We start from the raw sequence: 20,540 nt of genomic DNA, 5'->3' as shown, positions 1-20,540 counted from the left end.
TAATTTCAAGTTCTTCATAATTTATATATTTTTAATTGAATCTTTACTAATTTTATTTTATCTTATTGAATAATCAAAATTTTAATATCTTTCAGTTAAGTTTTTATGTTTAAATTTTTGATAGTGACTTGATTGTTATTTATTATGTCATTTTAGTTATCTTTAAAAAAATAAAATTTGAATGATTAATGTAATAGTAATATTACAATTAATATAAACAATCAATCAATGGCTTTTCTTATTTTGATTGAAAGATAATGCGTTTGTAATTCTTTTCCAGTGTTTCTTATGCAACAATCAAAACATTTTTTTAGATCATCACTATGGATAGAATTATATATGCGCACTTGATGAGTGCATATTTATGTCCAATTTTAAGTGAATTTGTGATGATTGGAATTTTTAGGTTTGAGAATTAAAGAGACGTAAACAGTGAGTTTTAGCGCATAAATTATTTTTGGATGTTCTAATGTTTATTTGTGCAGCTGAGAATATAAGTTATATTGGTTCAAATGACAATTCAAGGCCCAAAATCAGATTTTATTTGCAAAATAATATACAAATGGGCCAAAATGGCAGACTTTATCCTTACACCCCGTAAAATCCCTACATACACTCCTATTTCTGAAATAGGCCAAAGTCCAAGCCCAAACACTAAGCCATTTCTACTACACCTCCCTAAGTTTCCTATACACACCCCTCCTAAGCTAGACTCCATCAGATCATGCCACGTGTCCAAATCCTTCCCACACAGATCTAGCCAACCACATCTCGCCACCTCAGCCCTAACCCATGAGCATCATCTTCCACCTTCTCCAACAGAACCCTAGCCGCCACCAGCTTCACGCCGCGCCGCTCCGTCACCGGACAGCCACTGGCGTGCTGCCACCGTAAGCCCAACGCCACTGCCGTGCCGCCGTTACCACCACGCCGCGACCTCCGTTCATCTTCTCCCTTCTCGAAACCAAATCGCGCCACCATCTCCATGCCGCCGTGAAGCCGCCGCGCACTCCTCCTCCTTCATCACGAAGTTCCCCATCATCGCCGCAACCAAGCGCCGCCAGCAGCACCACCATGAGAGCACTCTCTCGTTCACGCAAGAGTCACCGCACCGTTGCTGCGACCACCACTCCTGCCACCGTAGCGCCTCCCCTCCATCAACACTGACCTCCATCACCTCGCGAGCTTCCTTGGCGCTGCCATCCAAGCTTCGCTCATCTTCAAACCTACACTCAGAAAAACCACAGAAATCGCAGCAAAGCTTCTCCTTTCTCGCCGGACAGCCACCACCATTCACGCTCATCACCATTAAGACAAGACGCAAGTTCTCCATGACCGCCGCGACACCCACGCTTCTCGCGACCTTCTTCCACGGCCACCGTCATCTTCCTCGCGGGTTCGCCAATCTCGAACCATCCATCATCTTCACTACAGCACCACCGCAAAACCCAAAAACCCAGTAAAGTGCCGCAAGCATCTCGGAACCTAATCGCACCTCCATCAACGCCAATCTCCATCCACCATTACCGTAGCACCATGGAACCTGCATCAAAGCCAGATCTGCAAGAAAAGAAACCAAACAATCTAGCAGGCCGAAGCCTCCATGGTCTCGTGCAGTGAAGAATGGGTTCTCTCTTTCGCGGTAGCGACAAGCCCTTTCCCCCAATTTGCAAAACCCTAATTTTGGGTGGGAAAGGGCTGACACGTGGCATGTCGCGCCCTTCCTCAGTCAAAGCTGGTCAACACTGCTTAAGTCTGGTCAAAGCTGGTCAACAGGGGTTCTGGTGCAATTTTGGAGAATTCAATTGGGACTAAAGTACATATAGAGGAAATTTCAGGGCATTTGTGCAATTTTGGAAAGTCAGAAAAGATAAAAAATAATATTCAGTTGTTGAATTAATTTAATTTGGGAATATCGACAGAAAATATCTTCCAAATAATGTTATAATTATTTAAATCTTTTAGTTATTTGAAAGATATAAGATAAAAGATTTTATCAACTGAATATTCAGAGTCCAAGCCCAATCAAGCCTATTTAAAGAGACCCAGGGGACTTCACTTCATTAATTCATTCTCTCATACTCCTCTCACTTTTCTTTCATCTTGTATTCAACTCCATTCATGGAGAGCTAAGCATCTAGGGCTATTCTGCTGTAATTCCATTATGGATTTTGAGGTTAGATTGAGTTAATGCAATTGTTTACTTTGGTTATTGATTTAAGTGGTTCTCTCTATGTCTTTCATCTTTCTATCTTGTTAAAAGCAAAGATTTTTGCATCATAATGTGTTTGAATCTACATGCATATTGATTATATGAGTTTTAGGGTTTCTAGGTTTAAATTGAGAATCTACTTTGATTTAATTTAGGAACTTTCATATGATTAAATGGTTTTTACTATCAATTGAGAATGTACTTTGATTGATTAGTAATAATTTCAAGGTTTAATCCTTTTCGACATCCCTATTTATGTACGAATGTCTCAATTGGGTCCTCGTTTTCTAAAGTGTATCAAAATAGTCCCTAATTTTGAAAATTGATATCAATTGAGTCCTTTCCGTTAAGTTGGCTGGACGGCGTTAAAAAAATTGATGAGTGGATGCTGAGATGACGAACGAACGCTCGTCCATCAGCGAACGAACGCTCGTCGACCACCGAACGAACGGTCGTCCAGTGTGGAACGAACGGTCGTCCAGTGTGGAACGAACGGTCGTCCAGCAGTAAGAGGTCGACGAGCGTTCGTTCTCTGGTGGACGAGCGTTCGTTCGCTGATGGACGAGCGTTCGTTCGCTGGTGGACGAGCGCTCGTTCGTCATCTCAGCATCCACTCATCAATTTTTTTAACGCCGTCCAACCAACTTAACGGAAAGGACTCAATTGATATCAATTTTCAAAATTAGGGACCATTTTGATACACTTTAAAAAACGAGGACCCAATTGAGACATTCGTACATAAATAGGGATGTCGAAAAGGATTAAACCTAATTTCAACTATAATCAATTGAGAATTTACTTTGATTGATTAGCTTTTAATTTGGTTAGGAGATTTAAGAATAGACATGATTAAACACAATAGAATTTGATTGAGAATGTACTTTGGTTGAATTTATTGTGAATAATCTAGAAAGGTTTTGCATTTGATTGAGAATTTACTTTGGTTAAATGCATGATCGCCCTGAAATTAATTAAGAATGTACTTTAATTAATTTGAAACTTAAACAATAATCAATTGAACAATTATCTGTGAATAACCGATGATGAATCTATCTTGGAAAAGCAGTGGAATTAGCCTATTTCATCATAACTGTTTTTAAGTTTCTTATTTATTCTTTAAACACTCTTCAACCATTACTTTTATTCATAAGCATTGCATAACATTCGTAAGAGTCAGATATTCGAAAGCAATTCCGTGTTCGTTGGGAGACGACTTAGGGTTACTTTAGCCCTATCTACCTTCTTGAATACTACTTGGCAATACTGAAGTTGCCTTGAAAAGTAGTATTAATTTGATAGCTTCAACCACAGCTTATCAGCACTTTATTAACTTTTTCCACTTTTTTCTTCCCGGTTGAATCTTTGTTTTCGAAAGTCTTGTTCCGAGAGAAGTTCTCCCCGCAGAGAATGAAGTTGGCCCTCTACCTATCAAGTATAGAAAGTGGGTCTTTGATTATCCATTATATTTTTAATAAAATGTAATAAAATTTACTTATTAATCACAACTCATCTTATATTAATCATAAGACATTATATATATTTTACCACATGTAGATAAGTAAACAAAAAGAGAAGTTAAATAGTAGTCACATTACACTTAATAACAAAAATTAAATGAAAAACATAATTAAAAAAATATAAGAGTTAAAATATTTAAAATAATAGAGTTTATTAAATTTATTTGAAATTTTTTTAAAAAGTAAATTTAATTAAAGAACATATGTAAAATTTCAGAAAATGCTATTTTAGAAGTGATAATAGTTTAAAAATAGTGAGACTCCATTATTTTAATATTAAATATTTTAGTTATACATAGTTTTGTTATAAACAAGGTTCATTATTTTAAAACGTACCATCTCTAGAAACCACTGATAACAGTTGAAAAACTGTTATTTTTATACTTAATTTTGACATCTAAAACACCCTTTATGACTTAGAATCTAGTTTAAAATCATATTTTTGCTTAAGTTGTGGAAATAAGAGAGTTGAATGGGTTTTATGCTTGGTTTTCCTTGTTTCGGCAGGAATTTAAAAGAATTGGATGAAAGAAGTTGAAGTAGCAAGGAGTTGGACTCAGGAAAGGAAGGAAAAGTGCACAATTCAAGTATCGTAGTCACCGTTGAGCGCCAAGCTTGCTTGTTGAGTACACTGTGTCGCGCTTAAGCGTCACCGCTGAGGGCTAATTCTGAGTGCCGCACTCACCGCTCAACGCCATTTTACCGCTAAGCACCATTAACTTGGGCTTTGGCCAATTTTATGTAATTTTAATAAACTATATAAGGGTTTAGTCGACCTAAGGTTGAGATCTTTGGACAGAAAGAGGCGAAGTTACACTCCTTTCACCCCTTGGAGGCGGATTTTGGATGCGGAAGCTCCAATCTTCAACTTTTAGGGTTCTATCTTTCATTCTTTTCATTATTTTCATCTAGTTTCACCATGTCTATGGTGAACTAAACCTCCATTGTTGTTGGGGAAACGATGTAATCCTTTGAAACTCTCATGTATTGAATTGATTCTTGATTATATATGCTTTATTTCATTAATTGTTAGGGTTTTTTCTCTATACTCTATGCATACTTTGTTTAACTCATTCAATTGCATGATCTTTGATTTTGTCGATATGGACACATATAGGGAAATCTAGAATTGGGGAAATTGTCTCAGAAGCAATATTACCTAGACATAATAGGAGAATCGCTTGCCTTTAAGCTTCTGTGTGAATGTAATCCATGAATAATTGCTAGGGCGACAAAACATTGTAAACTAGTCATTAGGAGTAGGATTTCTTCACCGAGACATAGGGATTAAGGTAAATTAGAAAGTGACATTAACATTAATGAAGAAAGATGAATTCATGAATACATAAGAGTGGATAGGATAAGTCGGAAACCCCAACAACATTTGATTGAAAATCCCTTAGCCATGGTCAAGCACTTTCAAGAGTTATAGTGATCCTTGAAGATGGTGACTCTACCTTGTGGACCAACTTTGGAGCCATCATGAAGCATGGATTGAAGAGTAGTGTAGGAATTTAGGCCATTGTATTAGGCCATGTAGTGTAGGTTTGTTTAAGGCTTGTATTAAGGCCTAAGTAGCATAGGATTTTCCTTAAAAGTTAGACATCCAAACCAAGTGGAAAGTTTGTGCCATGTGTCATGCTTCCATTGGAGAAGATTTACTTTTTAAAAGGTAGCCACATGACACCTTAGGAGTGGAGAGTTATGCTTTTAGTAGTGACCACATGGCACTCTAGGAATAGAGATGATTGTGTTTTGTGAGTGGTCACATGTCCTCCCATCATTGGAGAGGATTTGTAGACACTTGCCCACTCCTTAGAAGGCCTCATTTTTGGCCAATGAGAGCAAAGGTGCGAGATCATGCTTTTAGGGTTAGAAGGAGACATCCTTGACCTATAAATAGAATTGTCTCCACCCTTGTATTGCATCTTGGAATTAAGTAATGTTATGTTGCCAAAATATGACCATACTCTTCCTTGATCAAGACTAGAACAACCCTAGAGGCCCTTCTAGTCACCTTCCTCCTTGAGTTGGCCTAACCTCTCTTAGAGCCACCAAACACTACACCACCACCACCACCACCACCATATCTCCTAGAGGCTTTGAGCTTCTACACCATTCATACATTAGCTGATCATCCTTGGACCACATTTACCACCACAATTCCGCACCATTCATCCAAGGAACACCCCTCCATGCACATCTCCTAGCTTTGGCCCAACCTAGCCAAGGAGATTGCCATCATTTGGTATCAAGAGCTTTGGTTCTTCAAGGGTTAAGTCTTTCGGTCCTTATCTATCCTTTATTGTTCCATGTTGTTGATGTTATTTCCCTACTTGTCTTGTTGTGTTTTTTTTTTCATCTATCATTAGTTATGGTAGCAAACTGTGACGATTTTCAAACTTAAATTGCATCTAGCTCAGTTGTCCAAAAAATACGTAAAAATATTGAAATGAAAGCCCTTTGAGTCTAGTTTCTAAAAAAAAAAGAATCACTTCATTTGGAATTATGTGCCGAAAGTTATAAGTAAAACACTCAGCAAAGGTCAAAGCTGCCAGGATGTTCTCGTTAGCGTTTTTCTTGTTCATTTTTTGGTAGTTTTGGCTACTTTGGTGTGTTACCAATAAGGAGTATTGGTAAAACCTGAAGATGTGGTTTGATGATGCTGCAACTTATAGATTTTGGATGTAGTAGGAAAATATTTAAAAAAAGCAACTTGTAGATTTTGAATGTAGTAGGAAAATGTTAAACATTGTAATTTTTACTAGTATAATCGATTATGATTAAGCAATAATCGATTATCACAAGTCATACTTGAATAATCGATTATCACTTCATATAATCGATTATCACTTTTTTGAAAACTCTGTCATGGACTTGAATAATCGATTATCACTTACAATAATCGATTCATGGCAGTTGGGAGCTGACCTTTGGCATTCAGTGTACTTGGCTATATAATTTGATTTGGAGAAATCAGAAGGTAACGTTTTTTGAACTGAGAAAGCTTAGAACATTGTGTGTCAGAGGAACGTTCTTAGAGAGCTTTTTGTTCATTGTTCCCTTGCTTGGTCTTGTGAAAGGAGAGGCTTGTGTATCGTGTGTCGATAGTCGGAGTAGACTCTCTTCAAGTTAGCAAGGTACTCTGCCTGGTCTTGTGAAAGGAGAAGCTTGCGAATCGTTGGTCGATTGCCGGAGCGGTTCTCTTCAAGTTGGTAGAGTGGTTCTTTTCGTTTTATTCCTGTTCATTTGATTGTAATCTTTTAAACCATATTTTGTGGAACTGTTAATCACTATTTATAGTGATTAACGACTGAACATAGATTCTGTTGAATCGAACCAGTATAAAAATATCTGTGTGATTTTTCTATTCCCTACACTCATATTATTTTACGTATATCAACTGTTTGATTAATTTTCTGAAAGAAAATTATTTTTACTAAAAGGACCAAATTAATTTTAATTGTGATCGAACACGCTTTCCGCTCTCTGAGTTTTAATTCCGCTGTGCTATACTCTTTGAAAAATACCCCCTCTGATACCAACAATTGGTATCAGAGCTTGCTTTGATAGTTTTTCAAAAACAATATTTGCGAAAATGGCCGGTCACAATCAAAACCATGTATATGCTGAGGGTGCTTCCATTAACAGACCTCCATTGTTTACTGGTGATAACTATGCTTTTTGGAAAGTGAGAATGGAGATTTTTATGGGGTCTGTTGATAGAGGTATCTGGGAAGCTGTACAAAATGGCCCTTATATTCCTTTGAATACTGTTGATGGTGTAGAGACTGAAAAACCTTATTTTAATTGGACTGCTGAAGAAAATAGACGAGCTCAGTTTGATATTAAAGCTCGCAATATAATTTCATCTGCTGTTGTACTTGATGAATTTTATAAAATTTCAGTGTGTAAGACAGCACAGGAAATGTGGGAAGTCCTCAGAGTCACTCATGAAGGAATAGAGGACGTGAAGCGCGCTAGGAAGAACACTCTCATTCAGGAATATGAGATGTTCAGAATGTGATGGACAAATTTGTAAGCACCAAAATATGATGTCACAAACTTGTTTCACAATCGGCAAGTATGACCGAATCGTTCAAGTAATAAACTTGGTAAGACCAAGTATCGTTCTTCCCAAAGGACTCACGGCCTAGTTTAGTTGTGTGGTTTGTTGATTAGCTAAGACTTACAAACGAAATAATTGGATTATATTATGCAAGACGAAAACTAAACATGTATGCATGAATTGATCAATGGCAAAGACTAAAGATAAACACTTTCAATGGATTATATGAATGAATATGTTGTTGGGGGTCAATTTCATCTCATCCACTCTCATACATTTTAGGATTTCAACATTCAAATCATCATTGTTAATGCCACTCTCTAAAGTACCATTCTAGATGGCTTCTCCCTAATCAAATAGTTCATACAATTCCTAGCATTCCTAATGATTAGTTCATGAGCGCAGGAGCTTAACGACAACCAATATAATATTGTCAGTATAATATTGGGAGAAATTCCCCGGATCTAGACTTCCCCGTACGTGTCCGTATCGACAAAACCAATAATCATGCAATAGAATGAGTTAAACAATGCAAGCATTAAGCAAAGAGGAAAAACCCTAACTAATGATGAAAGAAAGCATAAGTCTTAGATTAAGATGCAAGCATAAATTCCATATATGAGAGCTTCAAGAGATTACATTGATTCCCCAACAAACATACAAGGTTTAGTTCACCATATTCATGGTGAACCTAGATGAACAATGAAAGAATGAAAGAATAAACCCTAAAAAGGTGAAGAGGTAGCCTGAACATCCAAGATCCTCCTTCAAAGGGGTGGAAGAGAGAGTGTTTGCCTCGTTTTTGCCAAAGATGTCTAACCCTAGGACGTGCAAGTCCTTATATACTATTCTAGAGTTACAAAAGATTACAAAAGCCCAAGCCCAAAAAGTGCCGCTCAGCGCTATTTACCGCTCAGCGGTGGTTGCGTGACTCGTTTCTTCCCCTCAGCGGCCATTTTGCCCCTCAGCGTGACTCCCGCAACCTCCTGAGTGCCGCTCAGCGGTAAAATGCCGCTGAGCGGTGCCTTCGACTTCTCTTTTTGCACTCTTTGCTTCCTTTTATGATTCCACTTCTCTCCTTCTTTACTTCTTTCACTAAATTCACCTCAAAACCTGCACAAAAACACTCAAATCAAGCATAAACCTGTCCAGCTCTCTTATTTCTGAAAATATAGATAAAAGCATTGATTTCAAGCTAGTTTCTAAGTCTAAAGGTTGCTTTTAATATCAATTTTAAGCATGAAAATAACAGTTTTTCAACTGTTATCACAACCCCAAACTTAGAACTTTGCTTGTCCTCAAGCAAACAAAATGTAACTCCATCTCCAACCAATTCATATGATGGTTCACTCATTCAAAATCCTCTTTTCAAGATAAGTAATAACTTCATTCAAACTTAAGACCAAGAGTTCAATCATAATGTGCACATGCTTTAGTATTCACAAAGTCATTTAATTCCAACAAATGCTATTTTTCATGAATGATCAATCAATTAAGCATGGATGTTCATGTGTTTATGAAATATTTCCTAACTAGGTAAAGTGTTTCACTCAACACACAAGTGTATAAGAGGTATAGTGTTTCGCTCATTCACTCCACTATCACAATGTCACATGAATCAACTTTGCCTTTCATTTTACCACAATCAAAAACATTCACAAGCATGCATCATCACAAGGACTTTTTAATGGCTTATAATGTGGCTGGGCTAACAAGAAAATTGGTTTTTCTGGATCACAAAATCCTTGAGTTAAGAGAATCAACACAATCATCTTATTCATTCCCAACTTGCCTTTGCATTTGCATTGAGCTTTACTTCTTTTTCTTTTCTTTTCTTTTTCTTTGCATATTCTTACTTTTTAGCTCTTAGCTCAATGCTTTTCTTTTCATGTTTTCCTAACAACCCCAAACTTGAACATTTAACAATACCATACAAGATCTTCTACTTAACTCAAGGTAAAGATTTTCAATCAAAGGTTTCAAGTGTATGTTCAAGGCTAAGGGTTCAAAGGATATAACACAAAGTTTTCTCTTTTAGTGGGCTAACTTTATGAATTTGGCCAATAAAAAGGGTTCCAACAAATGGCCTTGATCACATGATGCAAAACAAGCAATTGATTCAATCATAGAAAACCTGGGCAAAATCATTCATGCTTTCAAAGTAATAGCATTTAATCATATCAAAAACTCTGGAGCTCAAAACCTCACATATAAGCTCATTCACATTTGACATACACATCCTGCTTAATTTCACAATCACAATCATGATATCATGCATTTGTTCACAAAGCTTGTGAATCACCTGTATAAGCATTTTAATGTGCACATCATCTCAACATCAATCAATCAATAAGCATCATCAAGCATTACTTATCAAACAATCACAGTTAATAGCAAACCATCACACAAGCCAGGTTTCCAACAGAGTACATCAAACCCTAATCTAAAAACAAAAACAAATAAGTTCAGAAAACTTAAACCACAAAAGCATAATCATTTGATAGCATTCATCAGTAAATGCTATCTCAGCTCCTCATCAGTCTGAGCTGTCCTCTGTATCTTCCTCTTCTTGGATCTTCTAGTCTTGATTCTTTTTGCCCGATGAGGAGGCCATCCCTGCATCAAACATAATTCACAAAACCAAAAGATACATTGTTAAGCATTAGTAAACCACAATGAAGAAATCAGCCCCTTCAATGATGCTCTCTCCCAACCCCAAACTTAGATGGAAAACTAGTGAACAAGTGAGTGGAAGAGATTTTTTTCTTAAGAGGTAAGAGTGAAAAGATGTGGAAAACCTAGGAGAATGTGTGTGGAAGTGTTTGTGCAAAGAGAAGCCAGAAAATAAACCCTAAAACGCAGCTTGGGGTATAAAAATACCCTAATGGGCTCGGGTCCCGCTAAGGGGAACTTAAGCCCCTCTGCGATAGTACCGCTCAGCGGCACTTTCGTGAAGTGCTCCCCTCCTTCTTTTCTTGACCTACGTGCCTTCCCTACATGTCCCTCATAGGTTCCCTGCAATTCAATGTTGAAAATGCTTATGCAAATCCTAACTAAAAACAAACAAAAACAATCAATCAACTGGGTTGCCTCCCAGGTAGCGCTTGTTTAACGTCACGAGCCTGACCCAAAATCACCAACACCCATCAGTAGGTGTTTCAAACTTACCAGCACCCATCAGTAGGTGCAAAATTTCTTACCAACACCCATCAGTAGGTGTTACAACATAGTATCCCTCAGTAGATACTTAACCACCTAGCATCCTTCAGTAGATGCTATCTCCAACAAACTAGTTACAAAATAAAGTCCACAACTTAAAAATTACAAAACCAAAATAAAATCAAAAGTTCTTAAATCACTGGGTTGCCTCCCAGCAAGCGCTCTTTTAACGTCATTAGCTTGACCCAAACTCGAGTTCCTTCTTCTTTTTCTTCTTTCTACTGAACTTCTTCAGAAATTTGATCAAACCAGGAACCTGTTGCAGTGTCTCAATCATAGGAACTTTAATCTCCAATTTCTTGAAGATTTCCATAAAGCACTTGAACTTCTTTTCCTTCCTATGATTCTTCTTTAGATGAGGATGTGATTTTTCATATGATTTCTTCTTCTTTCCTCTCATCTTCTTTTTCTTCCTTTTTCTCTCCCTCAATTTTCTCTTTTTCTTTTCTTTTATTTTTTTCTTCCCTTTTCTTTTTCTTTTCAACTTCTTTATTTTCACACAAATCTTCTTTCTCTCTTCTCTCTCAACCACTTCGTTCTCTTTTTCTTCATCTTTATTTTTCTCACTCAACTCTTCTTTCTCTTTTCTCTCTACCCTTTCTTCATCTTCCTCTAATTTTTCCTTATCAAGAATCTTGTCACTTTCGGTGATAATGATTTGCCCTTCCTCCTTAAGGTTAACTTCAGTATTAACCTCATCATTCAATCTCTGACTGATGTAATGAAGTTGCATCTCCATTCTTTTAAATGATTCTTCAATGCTTTTCTGAGTAGAGTCGGAATTTTTCAAAAATCGTTGAAGGGTGTCCTCCAACCTATCCAAACTTCCTGATAGAAAGGGTTGTTGCTGCCATTGTTGTTGTGGTTGGTTCTCAAATTGTCCGGCAGCTTGCCAAAATTGGCTTTGATCCATGCTTGAGTGAGGTTCCCACCATTGGTTGAGATTACTTTGGTAGAATTGAGTGCCCATATAGTTAAATTCTTGACCAAATTGCATTCTGCAGACATTAGGCACAAAACTCTAGGAAATATTTGTTAGCACAAAAGATATAGAAGAAGATATATATTCAGAAGATAAAAAGATTTAAAAGATAGAATCAAATAAAACCTAATCTAAAAAAAAATAAAATCTAACCTAATCTAAAAGATAGAATAAAATAAAATCTAATCTAAAAAATAAAATCTAACCTAATCAAATAAAATAAAATAAAATAAAAACAGAAAAAATAAAAACAGAAAAAATAAAAACAGAAATTCAAAAAGTCAAAGATAATCAATTATCACACAAATTAACCAGTTAAACCACGAGTCCCCGGCAACGGCGCCAAAAACTTGATGGACAAATTTGTAAGCACCAAAATATGATGTCACAAACTTGTTTCACAATCGGCAAGTATGACCAAATCGTTCAAGTAATAAACTTGGTAAGACCAAGTATCGTTCTTCCCAAAGGACTCACGGCCTAGTTTAGTTGTGTGGTTTGTTGATTAGCTAAGACTTACAAACGAAATAATTGGATTATATTATGCAAGACGAAAACTAAACATGTATGCATGAATTGATCAATGGCAAAGACTAAAGATAAACACTTTCAATGGATTATATGAATGAATATGTTGTTGGGGGTCAATTTCATCTCATCCACTCTCATACATTTTAGGATTTCAACATTCAAATCATCATTGTTAATGCCACTCTCTAAAGTACCATTCTAGATGGCTTCTCCCTAATCAAATAGTTCATACAATTCCTAGCATTCCTAATGATTAGTTCATGAGCGCAGGAGCTTAACGACAACCAATATAATATTGTCAGTATAATATTGGGAGAAATTCCCCGGATCTAGACTTCCCCGTACGTGTCCGTATCGACAAAACCAATAATCATGCAATAGAATGAGTTAAACAATGCAAGCATTAAGCAAAGAGGAAAAACCCTAACTAATGATGAAAGAAAGCATAAGTCTTAGATTAAGATGCAAGCATAAATTCCATATATGAGAGCTTCAAGAGATTACATTGATTCCCCAACAAACATACAAGGTTTAGTTCACCATATTCATGGTGAACCTAGATGAACAATGAAAGAATGAAAGAATAAACCCTAAAAAGGTGAAGAGGTAGCCTGAGCATCCAAGATCCTCCTTCAAAGGGGTGGAAGAGAGAGTGTTTGCCTCGTTTTTGCCAAAGATGTCTAACCCTAGGACGTGCAAGTCCTTATATACTATTCTAGAGTTACAAAAGATTACAAAAGCCCAAGCCCAAAAAGTGCCGCTCAGCGCTATTTACCGCTCAACGGTGGTTGCGTGACTCGTTTCTTCCCCTCAGCGGCCATTTTGCCCCTCAGCGTGACTCCCGCAACCTCCTGAGTGCCGCTCAGCGGTAAAATGCCGCTGAGCGGTGCCTTCGACTTCTCTTTTTGCACTCTTTGCTTCCTTTTATGATTCCACTTCTCTCCTTCTTTACTTCTTTCACTAAATTCACCTCAAAACCTGCACAAAAACACTCAAATCAAGCATAAACCTGTCCAGCTCTCTTATTTCTGAAAATATAGATAAAAGCATTGATTTCAAGCTAGTTTCTAAGTCTAAAGGTTGCTTTTAATATCAATTTTAAGCATGAAAATAACAGTTTTTCAACTGTTATCAGAATGCAACCTGGAGAAACGATCTCTGACGTTCAAAAACGATTCACTCATATTGTGAATCATTTAACAGGGTTGGGTAAGACTTTTGATACTGATGAACTTAATGTGAAAATTCTGAAATCTCTGGACAAGTCTTGGCAACCAAAGGCGACTACCATCTCGGAGTCTCAAAATCTTAGTCAGATGTCAATGCCAATCTTGTTTGGAAAGCTCCGTGAGCATGAACTTGAGCTGAGGAGATTGACTGTTGAAGAGGATCAAGGCAAAAGGAAAACTCTAGCTTTCAAGTCTGAAATATCTAAAGGAAAAAGCTCTAAGAGGATCGAAGAAGATGATTCTGATGATGAAGAAAACATGAGCTTGATGATAAAGAAATTTGAAAAGTTCATGAAAGCAAAGGGAAAGGACAAGTTTCACAAAGATAGGAAAGAAAGTCAAGAATCTCCATCAAACGTAAAGTGCTTCGGTTGTGGAGAAAGAGGGCACGTAAAATCTGAGTGTCCAAAAAGCAAGAAAAGTGAAGACAAGAAGGAAAGAAAATTTCAAAGGAAAAAGAAAGCATACATAGCTTGGGAGGATAATGCCTCTAGCTCAACGAGTTCAAGTGACATAGAAGAAGAAGCCAATCTATGCCTTATGGCAGATTCTGAAGAAATTGGAAGTCAAGTAAGCGATTCCAGCTTTGAATCTAGTGAATTAGATTTACAAAAAGCTTTCTTTGAATTGATGAATGAATCTGAGAAACTTAATGCTGCTCATAAAAATTTAAAAAAAGAACATAATGAATTGAAGTTAAAATATGATAAACTGCTTGATGATGAAGTTGTTCTAAGAAATAGAGTTAATACCTTAGAAATTAAATTATCAGATGCAAATGCTACTGTTGAACCTGTTGAATGCTTGTCATGCAAAAGTTATATGTTTGATATTGATATACTTGAAAACTTACTTGCTAAGGCAACTAAAGCTAATTCACATGCTAAAACAAACCTTAATAAGAGCAATGGAAACATGCATCAAAATTTTAAATCCAAGGTAAGAAGAACTCAAAAAATTTGGGTTGTTAAAGGAACTTTTATTAAAAATAAAATTAGTGATGTATGTTGCTTTTACTGTATGAAGCATGGTCACACATCAAAGAAATGCAATATCAAACATGTTGGTGTTCCAAGTGGCAAATATGCTTGGGTTAAAGCTGTGAGATGATGTAAACTTGCAAAAACTAACCCCAAGGACCCATATTGAGATTGGGGACCTAAAATTCTTGCTAACTTGTTTTGTAGGATCAATCTAAGTCCAAGAAGTCACTGTGGTATCTTGACAGTGGTTGCTCAAGACACATGACTGGTGACAAGAAAAGATTCATCTCTTTTGAGAAGAAGAAGCAAGGATTTGTAACATATGGGGATAACAACAAAGGCAGAATAATGGGTACTGGAAACATTGGAGGAGGAAACACTTTGACAATAAAAGACATCTTATACGTTGAAGGCCTCAAACATAATCTTCTAAGCATAAGCCAACTATGCGACAAAGGTTTCAAGGTAACTTTTGAGAGTGACAAATGTACTGTTTATTTTAAAAATTCTACTGAAATTGCTTTGCAAGGTGTTAGGCATAATAACATATATTTGATTGATATTGAGAGTGCATCTAGTCATAGTATAACATGCTTAGTTGCTAAAGAAGAAAATCCATGGCTATGGCACAAAAGAGCTGCACATATTCACATGCAACACTTAAATAAATTAATCTCTAAGGATCTTGTGATTGGTTTGCCTAAACTAAAATTTGAGAAAGATAAACTTTGTTCTACATGTCAAAAGGGTAAACAAACCAAATCTTCATTTTCATCTAAAAGCATGATTTCAACATCAAAACCTTTAGAACTTTTGCATATGGACTTGTTTGGTCCATCTAGAATTAAAAGTTTTGGTGGAAACTACTATGCTCTTGTAATTGTTGATGATTACTCTAGATTTACTTGGACTTTCTTTTTAACTCTGAAAAGTGAAGCTTTCAAAGCATTTAAAACTTTTGCTAAACGTATTCAAAATGAAAAAGATTTGAAAATCAAAACTTTGAGAAGTGATCATGGTGGTGAATTTGAAAATGAGTTGTTTGGAAAATTTTGTGAAGAATTTGGCATTGCACATAATTTTTCTGCACCTAGAACTCCCCAACAGAATGGTGTTGTTGAAAGGAAAAATAGATCATTAGAAGAATTAGCTAGAATGCTTATGAATGAATTTAATGTGCCAAAATACTTTTGGGCTGATGTAGTAAGTACTGCTTGTTATGTGTTAAATAGGATGCTTATTAGGCCAATTCTAAAATTAACTCCATATGAACTATTGAATGGTAGAAAACCAAATATATCTCATTTGAAAATTTTTGGATGCAAATGCTTTGTCTTAAATAATGGAAAAGATAATCTTGGAAAATTTGATGCAAAATCTAATGAAGCAATTTTTCTAGGATATTCTTTGACTAGCAAAGCTTATAGAGTGTTCAATAGAAGAACACTGATAATTGAAGAATCAATGCATGTTGTCTTTGATGAGATTGTAGACCTTGAGGTAAACCTCTTGAGTCAAATAGACCCATTGTAGGTGATGAGGATTACTTAAGAGAAGCCCTTGAGGAGATGTATCTAAATGAAAATTATCCTCCGGGGCTTCAAGAAACACCCCAAGTCGTTGATTCCAAAAGCTATCAACAACCAAGAGGACTATCTTTGGACAACATCAAAGGAGATATATCAAAAGGGGTAACTACTAGACATAATTTAAATAATTTTTGTCTAACTGTTGCTTTTGTGTCTCAGGTAGAACCTAAAAATATAAAGGGTGCTCTTCAAGATGACAAGTGGTGCATTGCTATGCAAGAAGAGCTAAATCAATTTGAAAGGAATGATGTTTGGGAACTTATTTCAAAACAAGAAGAATTCCAAGTCATAGGAACAAAATGGGTATTCAGGAACAAGCTTGATGAGGATGGAAACATCACAAAGAATAAAGCAAGGCTAGTTGCTAAGGGATACTGTCAAGAGGAAGGTATAAATTATGATGAAACGTATGCACCGGTAGCCAGGTTAGAAGCAATTAGATTATTACTTGCATATGCATCTTTGATGAAATTTAAACTATATCATATGGATGTAAAAAGTGCTTTCTTAAATTGTTTTATAAAAGAAGAAGTGTATGTTAGTCAACCTCCTGGCTTTGAAGATTTTAAATTTCCTGATCATGTTTACAAGTTGAAAAAGGCCCTTTATGGTCTTAAACAAGCACCTAGGTCTTGGTATGAAAGACTTAGTACCTTTTTAATTGAAAATGAATTTTCTAGAGGAAAGGTTGATTCAACCTTATTCATTAAGAAAGTAGGAAAACACATTTTAATCGTGCAAGTTTATGTAGATAATATCATTTTTGGGTCAACTGATGATTCTTTGTGTGAAGAGTTTGCAAAAATAATGCAAGGTGAATTTGAGATGTCTATGATGGGTGAGTTAAACTTTTTCTTAGGACTACAGATAAAACAAATGAATGGTGGAACATTCATCTCCCAAACTAAATACTGTAGAGAAATTCTTAGGAAATTTGGTATGGATAGTTGCAAGGAAGCTAGTACACCCATGGGTACTTCATGTTATTTAGATAAGGATGAAATTGGAATAGGAGTGTTAGACATATCTTAGAATCAAAATCTATGCAAATTTTTGCATTTTTCGTAAACTTAACGCTTAATAATCGATTATCACTAAGTTATAATCGATTATTCATGCATAAAATTCAATTCTGGAAAATCTTGAGCAGATAATCGATTATCATTATGCATAATCGATTATCATGCAATTCTGGGCAGTAATTATTGAACTGATAATCGATTATCACGAGCCATAATCGATTATCGCGCTGACAGTTTCAAAAATAGAGCCGTTGGAGCATCCCATAACGGCTATAAACGGCCATAAACGGCTAGTTTTTCCATTTTTCTTATAAATAGCCCCCCATAATCGATTATTAGACACTCCTTTGCACCCAAATACTGCTGAAATCAAATCTAGAGCTCAAATCTTCTTCATTTCTCTTCACCTTCTCAAAATCTCATTTTCCCATTCTTCCTCCATGGCTGACTCAAGAAGGAACCGTCGCAGAACAGCTGGAGCCTCCTCTTCTTCTCAACCACGTCTTGCAAACATAGATGGATGGATTTCAGATCAAGGGAAACATGCAGACTTTGTTAATTCTTGACAAGAAAGGAAGATCATGGCGGTAAAGTTTATTCGTCTTGACTTTTTCCGCTTCTATGGCTTTCAATTTCCAAACACTTTTGCTGAGCAGGTGATAGCTGACGGCTTGAGCTGAATCCGGAGACGACGTGAAATCTGGATTTGATCGAGATGAAGTACCGAGAAGCAGCTGAAGAAACGATTTGACCCGTGAATCCTCAGATTCTGCCAAGGAGAAACAGATGAGGCAGCAGAAGAATTAGGAACCCTAGGATTGGAGGTTTGTTCGGTAGAAAACCTAAGGTTTGATGCGGAAGCGGATTTGAACGGTGGAGACGTGATTTTAATCGGCGAGAAAGGTGAGGATAGGCGGTGACAATGTGGCTCGTGGTGTAGGAGCTCTTTCCCGAGAGTGAAGTAGATGAAAACTTCGCGAAATGAAGATGTGGTATTGTGCTGAGGGAAACTCGCGAGGGAATAAGCTTGCGTGGCAGCGATGGCGTAAGCAATCCACGCGGCTGAGGTAGAGTGGAATAAAAATGGTTGCGTGGTGGAGGTAAGAGAGATCTGAAGTGTAAATGGAAAATGAAAGATGCAGTGTGAATGGAAGGTGGCTAGAGGAGATCCTTTGGGATTCTCTAGCTTGACTTTCAAGGGAATTAAATTCTGGAGTTCTCTCTACAGAAAGTTTAATTCATTATTCTCAAAAGTATCTTACAAGAGGTGGTGACATGGCTATATATAGGACTAAAAGTCCCTCCTATCTAGCACATGCCTAACACCTTTTACACATGTTTTAATAAAAGTAAAAGAAATACTACACTAAACTAATTGGGCTTAGGCCCCGTTTATCATCCCCTCCCCCTTGGAAAGGATTTGTCCTCAAATCTGATGGTGCTTCTGAAGACTTATTTTTGTTGGCTTCACAAGGGTTCCTCCTGGGTCAAATATCCATCTGCAATAAACATCAAACATATCTCTAATTAGTTTTCTTTGACCCAATAATATATATAAAAGACTATGTGTAGAAGAAGGTTTCCTAATTTTAAAATTTTTAATGTTAATATAACAAAGAAACCTTTCTTCATTTGAAGTTTTATTTGTATCTTGAGTTATTGGTAGCCATAAAGGTAACCATAACCCAAGTTGTGACTTTGCATGTGTTGATAGTGATGACATTTTTAAAGATGGAGTGGCAAAGTCTTTGAAAGAAAAGTGAAATTTGGAAAATTCAAATATAAATGGAGAAAAGTGATAGGATAGAAAACCTCCCCTTAAGAGTCTAGCTTCTAGGGTAGGAGGAGATGTGACCCTTAGTTGCTTTTTCTTTTCTTCCATTTCTATTCTTTCAACTTCTTCCTTTTCTCTTCTTTGTGCTTCTTTTCTCTCTTTCTCTCTTCTTTTCTCTTCTTCTCTTCTTTCTCTTCTTTCTCTTTCTTCCTCTTCTCTTCTTTCTTTTTCTCTTCTCTCTTTTTCTCTTTTCTCTCTTACTTCTTGCTTTTGTTTTTCTCTTTTTAATCTCTCAATTCTATATTTGCTTGTCTCTTCCCATAGCCTCTTACGTTTTTCTAGAAACTCACTTTCCCTACGAGAGTACCCACTTATATTTTGAATGAATGACTCACCTTTTCTAATAAGCTCTCTCATAAGTTCTAAGTTTCTTTCAATTTCTCGAGGCACAAACTTTCTTTTCATACAAGCTTTCAATTCATTCCAATCATGAATGGGATATTTTCTACCTATCTTAACATGATATTGCCTATCATCCCACCACTCTCTTGCATGCTTTTTAAAACTAGAAGTGTAAAGACTAAGAATATAAGATTCATTATCTCTAGAATAGAAGGATTCAGATTTACTTTTGCTCACCATGAATGAATGCATGTCATCAATTTCCTTTTCCCAAGCTAGGTATGTTAATGCACCAATATCATCACCAAAGAATGGAATACTTTCACTAGCTTGTTTATACAAATCATCTTCAATCCTATCAAATTCATAAGATGAACAAGACTTCCTTCTAGCTTTATCATGTGCTCTTTTGATGTCTTTGTAAATAAGTTGCTTATCAACATTAAAATTCCTAGAAGACCTATATGGATAACAAGACATCTTTGTTTCTAAAAGTTTTTCTAGTGTAAAAGATTTACAAGATTCACACTTAGACAAGTCCCAGGTAAGAGAGGTGAGTCATGAAGACTGCTTAAGTACCAAGTCTTGCCTTGCCAGAAATGTCTTAGGTTACTACTAGTTATCCTTTAAACTAAAATCACTTTTAAAATCAAAGAACACAACTCACAAACAATCACAACAATTAAACACTAAAAGACGAGACTTTTCGGACTCTAATGTGACAAGGCTTAGAGTTTAATCCCTTTTAGCCTAAATCACCCTAAATGTAAGACACTAAAATTTAAACACAAACAAGAAAAGTTTTGCCAAGAGTTGAAAGAGCACCAAGGACTCTTCCAAGACACTTGGACTTTGAATGGCCTTTTACAATGAAATTAAAAGAAAGCTAACACAAAAACCTATTACACATAAAAATGAAGAAAACAACTACAAAAGATTCAAACAGCTGCACGGTCTAGTCCAAACAGTCCATTGCTGCATGTTTTTCTTCAAAGCCTTTATACGCACATA

The sequence above is a fragment of the Vigna angularis genome, chromosome 1 (assembly GCF_016808095.1).
Source record: "Vigna angularis cultivar LongXiaoDou No.4 chromosome 1, ASM1680809v1, whole genome shotgun sequence".
In the NCBI taxonomy this organism is placed as follows: Eukaryota; Viridiplantae; Streptophyta; class Magnoliopsida; order Fabales; family Fabaceae; genus Vigna; species Vigna angularis.
The sequence above is the reverse complement of the archived record's forward strand: the minus strand, read 5'-3'. Positions refer to the sequence as shown.